We start from the raw sequence: 6,708 nt of genomic DNA on the forward strand, positions 1-6,708 counted from the left end.
AGAATGGATCGACCATTAAAATGTGTATTTTCAACATTGCTGCCACCAAAGGAGAAATAAGTGGCTGTTTACAAATCAGAACCAGTGTCAAAAGCAGACTTGGCCAGGAAGTAAAAAATATATGAAGAGCCAGAAAAAGAACTCGAATCAACTAGATGAAGACTTTATTGCCTCAAGACTGGAAAATGTATACCTCAAACAGCCCTTGAGTTTCTCTTCATGGACAGCGTGGTGGACTTTACCCTGATTGATGGATACACAAAATCTTAGAGGAATCTATACAATTGTCAAAGAAATATAGACAAAGGATTTAGGGGGGACAGTTTACTTTCAAGGAAAGTTTGCAAGCAACTCCAAGTTTTAAAAGGACTGGCTCATCAAATAAAAGAATACAAAGAAAGAAAAAAGGAAAAAACCCCCACAAAATTACCAGTATTACCAAGTTTGTAGTTGTCTAATCATGGTAGAAAAGACAGCGATTTTCTCACATGGTTGTCATAGCCACAAAGGTCATCACAGATTTTCATCTATTATCATTGCAAAAGTTGGCAATAAAATTGCTTTTATTAAAGGAATTAGTAAATTATAAACAAAACTTAAGGATTATTTTATTTTGGGAAAATGAATGACAGTGACCCTGTTTTTGTTTGCTTATTTATCTCAGGGTACAAGATATTTTCCGACTATAATGTACATGTTGATAATGCTCTGATAACAGCAGAGCAGTGTGTACATTTTGCTTTGACACATGCTTCTTTTGATCTTTGGTAATTTTTTTAAAAAATGCTTCCATGAACAGATAGTGAGGTGGTTTATTATTATTTGAGGTAAAAGAGATAATAATATGGAGCAGTGGGAGCCAAAGTTTAAGAAAGTTTCTTTGGGGGCCGGTCACAGTGGGTTATGCCTATAATCCCAGCACTTTGGGAGGCTGAGGCTGGCGGAACACGAGGTCAGGAGTTTGAGACCAGCCTGACCAACATGATGAAACCCCGTCTCTACTAAAAATATAAAAATGAGCCGGACGTGGTGGTGTGCGCCTCTAATCCTAGCTACTCAAGAAGCTGAGGCAGAAGAATCACTTGAACCCAGGAGGCAGAGGTTGCAGTGAGCCAAGATTACGCCAAAGTGCTGGGATTACAGGCGTGAGCCACTGTGCCTGGCTACTTTGGGTAAGATTTAGTAAAGGCCACATCATTAAAACGGTTAACTTACAGTCATATGTTGAAAGACATTGGATGGTTATAGAAGCAACAAAGCCTAGAAGAACCAAAATTCCAGAAATGAAAGAGCCTTCCTAGGTGAGTTGACAGTCCCTGGCTATTTGCTTCCTTAGCCAATCTACCAATTCTAGTCACAGTGACAGTTTTGGCTTAAGAACCCAAATGCGACAAAGAGAAACCAGGGAGACTTTTGAAGGCCATGGCTGCAGGAATGGCAGATTTGAATCTAATGTCTGAAACATACCCATTGGATATTTGCTGAATGCCAAGGTGTGAAGGAGACTGGGGGGCTGGTCTAGAAAGGCAAAGTAAAATCTGCAGTCTTGCCATGCTTAAAAGATAAACCCTGCTAGAAAGAGGAACTGCGTCAAATATAAGACAGTTCTCTCCCTCAAATTTTTGCGAGATTTTGAACTTTCATGGGGTGGGAAACTAAGTTCGAACCTTTGAAGGACAGAATTTCAGAGATGAGGAAAAAGAGAAATGTCAAGCTATCAATCAAAAGGCTGAGAAGGCACACCTAAGAAGGAAGTTGGAAAGGCAGGTAAAATCTGAGATTATCTTAGGAGACAACACCCCACAGGAGAGAGGAAGCCAGCACAAAACACTTGGCCAGCTTTCCTCTCTAGACTTTTGCCAGGTTTTGAAGCTGCAGGAGGTTAAAGAGCTAAACTAAAACCTCTAAAAGGGTAGAACTAAATCTTCGGTTAAAAAAAAAAAAAAACACTAGCCAAAGAATAAAAACCTTACAATGGGCCGGACGTCGTGGCTCACGCCTATAATCCCAGAACCTTGGGAGGCTGAGGCAGGCAGGTGGATCACCTGAGTTCAGGAGTTTGAGACCAGCCTGACCAACATGGGAAAACCCCGTCTCTACTAAAAATACAAAATTAGCCAGACGTGGTGGCGCATGCCTGTAATCCCAGCTATTCGGGAGGCTGAGGCAGGAGAATCACTAGAACCCGGGAGGTGGAGGTTGCAGTGAGCCGAGATCACGCCACTGCACTCCAGCCTGGGCAACAAGAGCAGAACTCGGTCCCAAAAAATAAAATTAAAAATTAAAAAAAATATATATATATATATAAAAAAACTAATGTGTTGAGGACAAAATGGAGAAATAGGTAAATTCACTGTAATAAGATTTTAATATACCTAGCTCATATATCCTTTAAAAAATCAGTGATTACATCCATGGATATAAAAGATTTGAACAACATGACTAGCCAATATGATCTAATTGACATATATAAAACACTATTCCCAACATCAGAATACACATTTTTTCAAGTATACATGAAACATTTACCAAAATAACCATATGTTGGGTTATAAAGCAAGCTTGACATATTTTTAGTAATTGAAGTCATACGGAGTATGTTCTTAGGCCACAGTGGAATCATACTAGAAACCATAACAGAAAGAACCAGTTTTAAATAACTCTTATGTCAAAGAAGAAATCATAATAGAAATTAGAAAATATTTAAAATATAGTGAAAACACAACATTAAAAACTTCTGTGATGTAGCTAGAACAGTGCTTAGAGGGAAATTTATAATATCAAATACATTACATGAGAGGTTAAAAATTATTTATCTAAACATCCATCTCAAGAGCTGGAAAAAGAAAAGCAAATTAAACTCGAGATAGTAAAAGCAATGATCTACTAAGTTGGGTGAGCAGAAATCAGTAAAAGAAAGGGCAAACACGAATAACCTAGAGAAAACTCAATAATACTGGTTTTTTGAAAAAATTAGTAAAATTGATAAATCTCTAATAAGACTGATCAAGATAAAAGAGCAAGTACAAGCTGGGCGCGGTGGCTCATGTTTGTAATCCCAGCACTTTGGGATGTCAAGGCAGGCAGATCACCTGAGGTCAGGAGTTCGAGACCAGCTTGGCCAACATGGTGAAACCCTGTCTGTACTAAAAATACAAAAATTAGCCAGGCGAATTGCCACCTGCCTGTAATCCCAGCTACTCAGGAGACTGAGGCAGAAGAATCACTTGAACCTGGGGGGTGGAGGTTGCAGTGAGCCGAGATTGTGCCACTGCACTCCAGCCTGGGCAACAGAGCAAGACTTCATCTCAAAAAAAAAAAAAAAAAAAAAAGTACAGAAATTACCAATATCAGAAATATAAAAGGAGACAGCACTGCACATTTTATAAATATTAAAAAGATAAGAAGCTTAAAAGGACAACATCAAGAAAGTGAAAGGATGACCCACAGAATGGAAGAAAATATTTGCAAATTGTATATCTGATAAGGGACATGTATCTAGAATATATAACAACTCTTACAACTCATCAATAAAATACAAATAATCCAATTAAAAGTAGGCAAAGGGTCTGAATGGACATTTCTCCAAAGAAGACATACAAATGGCCAATAAGCACGTGAAAAGATGATTGACATCATTAGCCACTGGGAAATGCAAATTAAAACCACAGTAAGATACCACTTCACACCAACTAGTATGGCTTAAATTAAAAATACAGATAGCAACAAGTGTTAGCAAGGCTGTGGAGAAATTGGAACTCTCATACATGGCTGATTGGAATGTAAAATGGTACAACCACTTTGGAAAAGTCTGGCAGTTTCTCAAAGGTCAAACATATTTACCCTGTAATTCCACTCCTACACATATACTCAAGGGAAATGAAAACAGATGTACACAAAACCTTGTATATGAATGTTCATAGCAATGTTATTTATAATTGCCCCAAATTGAAACAACCCAGATGTCCATCAGTTGATGAACAAATAAAATGTATTATAGTTGTTCAGTGGAATATTATTCAGCCATTAAAAATGAATGAAGTGCTGATACATGCTACAACAAGGATAAGCCTTGAAAACATGCTAAGTGAAAGAAGCCAGTCACAAAGGACTACATATCGTGTGGTTCTGTTTATATGAAATGTTCGTATAAATCTGTAGAGACAAATCTGTAGAGACGGAAAGTCAATTAGTTGTTGCTTATTGTTAGGGAGAAGAGGTAGCTTAGAGAAAAATGAGGAGTGGCTGGTAATGGCAATAGGGTTTCTTTTTAGGGTAATGAAATGTTCTAAAATTGATTGTGGTAATGATTGCACAACTCTGTGAATATACTAAATAAAAAACATTGATTGTGCATTTCATGTGAGTTAATCAGATGGTGTGTTAATTATATCTGAACAAAGCTGTTAAAAATATGATACTATGAAAAACCTCACATCCCCCCCAAAATTCATCTACTTAGATGAAATGTGCTTATATATCAAAATGTTCTTTTAAAAGTCTTAATAAAATGAACACAAAATAAATAGAAAATTGAATAGTTATATATCTGTTTAAAAAATTGAATCTGTAATTGAAGTCCTCCCATACAGAAAACTTCAGTTTACTATATTTCGGAGGTGATTTATTCCAAACATTTAAGGAAAAATATAGCAATTATAAACGTTCTTCAGAAAATAGAGAACACTTCACAACATGTCTTATGAGGCCAACATAATGTTGATACCAAAATTTCACAAAAACATTATAAGAAAAATGACAGGCCAATGTCTCTCATGAACATAAATACAAACATTCTAAAAAACATAGTAGAAAATTGAATACATTTTTCTGTAAAAAAAGGTAACAAATTATGACCAAATGGAGTTTATTCTAAAAACACAATTTTGGATTAACTTTTGAAAATCTGTGAAATTAACCACATTAACAAATATATGAGGGAGATCACATGATTAATAGATGCAGAAAAAGCATTTGACATAATTCACCCTTTCAAGAAAAAAGTAAAGTAAACCTCTCAGCAAACTAGAAGTAGAAGCAGGTTATTCAACTCAGACTATCAATTATATTTATCTCATGTCCCTCATGTTCTATAGACACAATGAAGGGAAAACACTAATGTGTTTATCTGAACAATGCCTAGGGGATGATGAAGCAGACTTGAAAGGAACCTGGGCCGTTGAGTGCCTGTTTAGTAGTGGGGCTGCTCTACAACCCCAGACCATTTACATTAGCACCGTTAGGTTAGAGAGACTTAAAAGATCTTTTTTCTTTGATTGATTGATTGGAGACAGAGCCTCACTCTATCACCCAAGCTAGAGTACAGTGGTGCTCACTGCAACCTCAGCCTCCCGGGTTCAAGCCATTCTCAGCCTCCTGAGTAGCTGGGATCACAGGCGTATGCTACCATGCCTGGCTAGTTTTTGTATTTTTAGTAGAGGTGGGGTTTCACCATGTTGGTCAGACTGGTCTCGAACTCCTGGCCTCAAGTGATCCACTCACCTCAGCCTCCCAAAGTGCTGGGATTATAGGCATGAGTTTGTTCTTTTAGCTACTGGTGATGGTGTCTTTTTATTACAATGGCTTAGCCACACCCCTACTAATGCAGAAGCTGGCATGTAATGTATTTCATTTGAAAGCATAGATGATTTGAAAGCATTTGATTATCAAGATGACTACGCATCAAAAATGTTTACCCAACAAGGTTACAGAGTGTCTATCTGTGCAGATCAATAAAGAGAATTGGATTGACCCACAGTGATATGGGACCAGTATGCTTATCAGTTTAAATTCTGGCATTTGCTAGAATAAAAATAATTGTTTTATTTTGGTACGTATCACATTATCAAGTTTTGGGAGCCTTTAAAACACTTGAAGCTGTGCTGATTTATGTATTTTGATGAGCTTAACTATTTACATTTAATATAATTATAGTTACATTTGAACTTAATTCTGCCATACTTCTTTTTGTTCCCCCCCACCACCACTTTTCTTACCTTCTATTGCAGGGGTCCCCAACCCCCAGGCCATGGACCAGTACTGATCAGTGGCCTGTTAGGAACTGGGCCACACAGCAGGAGGTGAGCACAGGCAAGCAAGCATTACCACCTGAACTTCCTCCGGTCAGATCAGTAGCAGCATTTAGAGTCTCATAGGAGCATGAACCCTACTGTGAACTGTTCATGTGAGGGATCTAGGTTGCATGCTCCTTGTGAGAATCTAACTAATGCTTGATGATCTGAGGTGGAACAGTTTCATCCTGAAACCATCCCTCCACCCGGCCACCCGCTGCTTCCCATCCATGGAAAAATTGTCTTCCATGAAACCAATCCCTGTTGCCAAAAGGTTGGGGACCACTGTTTATTGGATTTAAAAGTCCTATCTCACCCCTTACTCCCACTTCTTTGGAAAGCTCTAGGATACATTTCTTTTTTTTTTTTTTTCTAATAGGTATGGATATTTTTATTTTATTTTTATTTTTTCCTTTTTTTTATTATACTTTAAGTTCTAGGGTACATGTGCACAACATGTGTACATGTGCCATGTTGGTGTGCTGCACCCATTAACTCATCATTTACATTAGGTATATCTCCTAATGCTATCCCTCCCCATTCCCCTCACCCTACAACATGCCCTGGTGTGTGATGTTCCCCACCCTGTGTCCAAGTGTTCTCATTGTTCAATTCTCACCTATGAGTGAGAACATGC

This window comes from Pongo pygmaeus, chromosome 5 (assembly GCF_028885625.2).
Source record: "Pongo pygmaeus isolate AG05252 chromosome 5, NHGRI_mPonPyg2-v2.0_pri, whole genome shotgun sequence".
NCBI lineage: Eukaryota > Metazoa > Chordata > Mammalia > Primates > Hominidae > Pongo > Pongo pygmaeus.